Source organism: Glycine max, chromosome 10, assembly GCF_000004515.6.
Source record: "Glycine max cultivar Williams 82 chromosome 10, Glycine_max_v4.0, whole genome shotgun sequence".
Classification (NCBI taxonomy): domain Eukaryota; kingdom Viridiplantae; phylum Streptophyta; class Magnoliopsida; order Fabales; family Fabaceae; genus Glycine; species Glycine max.
The window spans coordinates 25710246-25717456 of record NC_038246.2 but is presented as its reverse complement, the minus strand read 5'-3'; the positions used below and the strand labels follow the sequence as shown (position 1 = coordinate 25717456).

Below are 7211 nucleotides of genomic sequence, written 5' to 3'. Positions count from 1 at the left end.
CTTGAAATGGTCATTTTCGCTTTTATTGGTTAAACGTGGATTTTTGAAAGCCTAAAGCCAACACATAACTTTGTCACTACTTTCAAAAAAATTGAAAGATCGTTTAATGGTCCAACGCCTTAAATGTCCTTTTATTCAATCAAAATATATCTTGCAAAAAAGGATAAAAACAACTTAACCAACGTTTAGTTCTCAAAGAACTACGTAGGTCTGATTTCCTTATCACAATTGAGGAATACGTATGAGCAAGGGAAACACCCTTGTTGACGACCAAAAGATAAAAAAATACAAAAAGGCATAAAAAGACATAAAAACATAAAAAGGGAAAATAAAACAAATTGAAGTCATGTTTGCACACTTGATTAAAGGCTGTCGTCCCTTGTGACGGACGCGTAGGGTGCTAATACTTTTCCCGTGCGTAAATACAACTCTCGAACCTTTCACTTAAAGTTCGTAGACCATGTCTTTCCGGGTTTTCCGACGTTTTCCTCAAATAAACGTTGGTGGCGACTCCGCACGTATTCCTTTCTTGGAAGACGCACGCGCGAGTCACGCGTCGCCCTCTCACCGAAGGGTAGGTTGCGATAGTTGGCGACTCCACTGGGGACTATTTTTAGAGAGTTAGGCCATTTAATCTTGTGCAATGTTTTGTCATGACTTTCTCCTTTGTTGGTTTCCCTTTATTTTTCTTATGTTCTTGTATATATAACTCTTTGATGCTTTTTGGCGCGTTTTAAAATGTATGCATGAGGTAAATATTTATTCATTTGATGCACACAAACACCAACACTATTTGCACACACGATGAGTTGAAAAAGGGCCCTATACCCGGGTTCATGGGAACATAAGGAGTGGAGGTGAATCTGTGATCATGCTAGGTCTCCGACTTGCTTGATTACAGTGAACCCTCATCTAGAGTTTTTCTCTTTGATAACATATTGTTGCTAGTAGTCCCTACTGCTGCAATATGTTCTTCTAAGGGGATGATACCTCTAGAGACCATCAAGAGAGATATGACCACCTTGGGAATTATCACTAAAAAGCCCTTTTAACTCCCTCCCATGTAGGTCCCTAAAATAGGGGCACGAAGCAAACACACTGTGTGCCATTTTTTCACACTGCCATGCATGTAGTCAAAGTGTCATGTACCCTTTTGCTTATATTTGGTTGTGAATATTGTCGTACTATGTACATCCCCGTGTTGTGCCTTTCGCATATGCATCATGCACGGGTTCTGTCTTGATCCCCTCTCTTTGGCAAACCAACGGAGGGTCCGTGTCACCTTCTTAAATACATACGTCAGGCACTGTGCTACCCCAAGACGTTCTATCTAAGAAGGAGACAATTTCCCAGGCTCCCGTATTCATAAATTGCATCTATATCATATGCATTTCTTCATGCATTCATGCATTCCACCCATGATAGATTTTAGAGTTTTGATTCGCACTAGATTTTGTTTTAGTAAAACATGGGATCAAGTCAAACGCCTTCGCATAAAAAGAGGTTCTATCAAGTCAAGGTCAAGAGCCTAGGAATCACCAGTCTAAAAGAGTTAGGGCAGTTGACGGGTCAGCTCCAGCGGCAAGCTTTTCGCAAAGCTTACGGTAAAATCTGGGACCTAGCCATGGCAGAAGTCTCCACAGAGGCCATTGCCTCCCTCGCCCAGTATTATGATTAGTCGTTGAGATGCTTCACTTTTGGGGACTTCTAGCTATCACCCATGGTGGAAGAATTTTAAGAGATCCTCGGATGTCCTCTAGGAGGAAGGAGACCATACCTCTTCTCAGGGTTCTATCCCTCATTAGCTAGAATTTCTAAGATAGTCCAAATCTCGGCGCAGGAATTAGACCACAGAAAGCAAGTCGAAAATGGGGTGGTTGGAATACCGAGAAAATGTTTGGAGGCAAAAGCAAGAATCTTGGCAGGTAGAGGCGAATGGGCCCCGTTCATAGAAATTCTCACACTGTTGATCTTCGGAGGAGTCCTCTTTCCAAATGTGGATGGGTTGGTGGACCTAGCAGCGATCGACGCTTTTCTCGCCTATCATGACCACAAGGAAAGCTCGGTTGTCGCTATGCTAGCCGACCTATATGACACCTTCGACCGAAGATGTGAGAAGAGCAGTTCGAGGATTGTTTGCTGTACTCCGACTCTTTATGTATGGTTGGTTTCACACCTTTTTCGCCAAGAGGTGAGGCATGCTTGCCCTCTAGAAAGACACCGTTCATGCATAGAGAAATAAGGGGCAAATTGGGACCGACTCTTAGCAAACAAAGAAGGAGCGTCTGTCAGCTGGTTCCCTCGATGGAAAGAAGGAGGAACCGGGGTTCTTATTTCGTGTGGAGGATTTCCGAATGTTCCCTTGATGGGGACAAGGGGTTGCATCAGTTACAATCTCGTTCTTGCTATAAGGCAACTTGGCTACCCTATGAGAGGGGCACCACTAGAGGAAGAGCTCACGCCTGTCATTTCACAAGGTTTCAATAAGACCAACGTGGAGGTACTTCAGAAGGTCCGCAAGGCATGGGAGGTGGTGCAAAAGAAGGACAAAGAACTCAGGGGCAGTAACAATGGGCCCATCGGTGGCTACCGTAAGTGGTTGAAAGCCCACGTGCAAGGTTTGGATTGGCTCCCGAGTTTGAGAACTGCTAAAAGGGAGGAAGTTGAGGCACCGGAGGAAGACGAAGAGGTGCAGGCCCTTAGGGTAGAACTCGAGCAAGCTTAAACAGTCAAAGAAAGGTTCAAATCAGCAGCTCTGAAGATTCGAAAGGAGAATGCCGAACTGAGAGATATAAATATAGCTACCACCAAAGCCTTGGAACAAGAAACCAAGAGGGCTCGTAGGGAAGAGCACGGCCGGAACAAGTTCCGAGGGGCTCTGTGGGGCAGTAACAGCGAGCTTAAGCTCCGGAGAGAGGAAAGGGACCAATGACGAGTAGGCAGTTTGATCTTGAAAGATGAGTTGAAGTTTTGCTCAAGGTCCAAAAGAAACTTGTCTCAGCGGTTATGAGAATTAGAGACCAACATGCTAGCCATCGTCAGCAGGTACCAAGAAGATCTAAATCTAGCCACGACCCACGAGCATAGAGTGGCGGACGAGTATGCCCGAGTGTATGCGGAAAAGGAGGCTAGAGGAAGGGTGATCGACTCGTTACATCAAGAGGCAACAATGTGGATGGACCGGTTTGCTCTTACCTTGAACAGGAGTCAAGAACTTCCCCGATTGCTAGCCAAGGCCAAAGCGATGGCGGACACCTACTCCGCCCCTGAGGAGATCCACGGACTTCTCAGCTATTGTCAGCATATGATAGATTTAATGACCCATATAATTAGAAACCGCTAGGAAGTTTGTATGGTCACTCGGATCTTGACTAGTTATAACTTTCTGAATAAAATGAGTTTATCCCATGTTTTTACTCCAAAGATCGGTACGAATCAAATCACTCCCGCATTTTATCTCTAGCATGCATTCATTTTTCTTTACCTACTCCTCACGTTTGGTTTTATAGGAAAAACACCATAACTAAACGCGCCCCAAGGCATCCCTATCGCACCAGATCCAAATCTAGAACGATGGGTGATCAAGAGGAGACACAGGAATAGATGAAAGCCGACATGTCGGCTTTGAAAGAGCAAATGACTTCCATGATGGAGGCCATGTTAGGAATGAGGCAACTCATGGAGAAAAACGTGGCCATCGCTGCCGCTGTTAAATGTTAAATATATTTAAAAAGTGCAATACAGACATATAAGCATTTTATTGTTTAATTCATTCTCTCCTTTTTATACATAAATAGTTATGTTTTCCATCAACTATTTTAAATTTATACTCTCCTTTAAAAAAAGTACAATGCTTTTTAAAAGGTTCAAGTTTCTCTCCGTGAGATCTTTCAATTCAATGGTAATGTGAAAAATGTTAATTATAAACTTTTTTTAGCTTTTTTTTATATAATTTTTATTATTGAAGAAAAATACATTTTATTTCATTAATAAAAAAAGTTGTCTAAATCATTCAGTAAATTTGACAAGAAATTCTATCCAATAACAAAAATAAGTAAAAGAATAATATTAAATCTCATCTTTTTGTTAGACTTTTTTTTAAAGGATCATTTTGTTATACTTCTTCAAACATATAAATTACTTTTTATTTTTCAGTTTCTATTCTATCTGTTTCATTATTTCTAACAGTGTTTGTTGGCAGGGTGCGATTGTAACAGACATTTGTTATTGGCTGCTTGCACAATAGAGACTAAAGGCCCGATTTTCACAGCAATGTTCACCCCTCTAGCTCTTATAATCACAGCAATATTCTCAGCACTTTTGTGGAAAGAAACACTTTACTTGGGAAGGTTCAAATTCTACTCTAAATCTCAAAACAAGCACAAAATGTAAAAGAAATTAAGTTAACTATTTAACGAGGCTTGTTGTTTTTTCTTTTCTTTAATTATGGCAGTGTTGGTGGCACTGTTTTACTAGTGGTTGGACTCTACAGTGTCCTTTGGGGGAAGAGCAAGGAGAGTGTAAAGGAGGGTGTAAAAGGAGAAAACCTAGAAGTTGAACAAACAAAAGAGGAAACCAGATTGGAGTGCATTGTAAAGCATTGATTAGACTAAAATTATGCAAAAGACTATATGATCCCACTTATAATTTAGCAAAAGGTGTCCCTACAAGTTGAATGCCCTTTTTCTTATGCATTTTTGTATTATGTACGTGTATATCTTTGTTGAAATAGTTACAAATTTCTAGAATATTCTTAAATATAATATGTATGAAAATAGTAGAATATCCTAGAACTATAGTGTGTATGAATATGGTAAAACAATCTATAACTATAATGTGTATGAATATGGTAGAACAATTTAGAACTATAAGTGTATGTATAAGATAGAAGAATCTAGAACTATCATGAACTAATCTATCATGAAAACTCTAGAAATACCTAAAGTAATGTAGAAACATTCACCACCATTGAGAGGTTGGTGACTTGAGCCTATAAATAGGCAATTGGTATGTTGTAATGGATCATCCAAGAAATCAATGACATAACCTTCTTTCTAAAACAATTCTCTAAAACTATCAACTATCAACTATCATTTAATCAACTACCAATAATCTTATTATCTTTTAATCAGACGTATTTTTTTCTTTTTTACTTTTCTTAGAGAATATGGTAAATATCTTATTACATTAAGCACACTTTGTGACATAACAACTCTAATTGGCATTTCTTCTAAAGCGGACAATGGCATGAAACCATCACCAAACACAAGATCTGGCTTAATTAAATTAAGAGTTAATGGAGCAATATCCTGTTACAACAAGCATCACAAAAACCATTTTATTATATTAAGCATACAGGGCCTGGCTCTTAGACTAATCACAAAAGCTATAGTATCATGTGAAAAAATGCTTCCCTACAAGTTGATGCAAGTGGGCAAAATAAATAAATAAAAACTGCTTACATGCCGTATTGCCAAAACTGCAAAAATTGCTTCAACAGCTCCAGCAGCGCCTAGGAGATGACCAATAGCACCCTGAAAAAATTGCTATAGTTAATCACTGTTCTCTCCATCCAAATAAAATCAAAACTAAATGGCATCTAACATAGGTGAGAGCTAACAGCGAAGAAGCAACCAACACTTGGATTATATGCTCAATCAGATAAGTATATAATTTGTTGGTCATAAAGCTTGATTTACCTTTGTGGAGGAGAGGGCTAAAGCAGACAAGCTTGCACGGTCAGAGAACATGGTTTTGATAGCATTAGCTTCTATTGCATCGCCTATATAAAGGATACGGGGGAGACAATTTATGACAATAGCACAAACTCGCAGAGATGAAATATTCAAAAATAATAATATTCAAGCTTAAATTGCTGGAATCAGTAAAGGTCCACTTCACTTGTCCAAAGGTCCACTTCAAAAATAATAATACAGGAAGATGTAGGACACCTGTCTTAAAGCACGAGTCATGGCCAAAATGGCTCCTCTCCCATCACTAGGAGGTTGAGTAATATGATATGCATCACCTAGTCAAAATCCACATGAAATAAGTCAACCAAATATAAACTAAGGCTAGAAGAAAATCCTACATATCTTGCAATTAGACAAACTACCTGACATCCCATAGCCACGGACCTCTGCATAGATTTTGGCTCCTCGGTTTTTTGCATGCTCAAATTCCTAAAAGATAGGAGAAACAAATAAATAACAAAGATCAAATATTATAAATAAAGTAGGTCAAGAGGAATTGTAGGGATAGATGATAGATACACAATAAATTTCTTAACAACCAACCTCCAAGACCAAGACTCCAAAACCTTCACCTATCAAATGGTCGTGATGCTTCCTGTGGGCTTGAATTATATTTTGTGGTCAAAGCTCGAGACCTGCAAGTTTCCAGTATCAGATATCAAATATCAAAAGGAAAAAGGATGCAGGGCATCATTGGTCATAATTTACCTGCAGAATCCTGCAATTGATAATGCATCAATGCTGGACTCTGTGCCTCCAGCTACATAACATCTGCATCCCCAAATTGAATCATTGTCATTGCATCACCAATAGAATGTGAACCAGTGGCGCAGGCAATGACTGCAGCGTGATTTGGTCCCTATATTCCAGAATAGGAAACAAGTTCTTGACATGCTCGGGATTATTAATGATTACAAAGATCATAGCATAAACTGATATTCTAATAGCTCTGCAACAACTTGTATAGCTATACTATATTATTTTTTCTGATAATTTTGTTGACATATATTATAAACTTGTAATTTTTCTACCAGGACATATAATTACTCGTATCCAAATTAACATGAAGGAAATCTCTATTTCAGAAGGTTGTTATTTCTCATTGGATTATGATGTTAGAAATTATTATAAGTTAAAGAAACAAGAAAGCAAGAAGATATATTCCCTACATCTGTTCTATGGGAGGCCAATTCATTCTGCAATAAACAAATAAATTTCATCTTGAAATCCAAAATAATTATTTTAATCGTTAACCTTACAAAATAATTATTTTAATACCTAAATTTACAAAATATCATTTACTCTTAATAGTAAACAATGTGGTTGAAAAAAAAAAAAAAGGAATAACAATTTGTAAAATTAGATGCTAAACAATAATTTTTATAAAGTCAAGAATAGAAATGAACAGTTTTTACCAATTTCAGGAATTAATGTGAGAGTTATTTAAGGTTACCAATA

General features: G+C 38.4%; 1 long non-coding RNA gene across 1 annotated transcript; it reads right to left on the bottom strand.

The window, feature by feature from the left end:
• Window positions 1-5943: 5943 nt before the first annotated feature.
• LOC100818369 (uncharacterized) lies at window positions 5944-6519 on the bottom strand. The gene is made up of 3 exons (XR_005886874.1): window positions 6297-6519; window positions 6116-6182; window positions 5944-6028 (listed from the first exon to the last, which is right to left on the bottom strand). It is a non-coding gene; the product is annotated as an uncharacterized lncRNA (long non-coding RNA).
• Window positions 6520-7211: the final 692 nt, after the last annotated feature.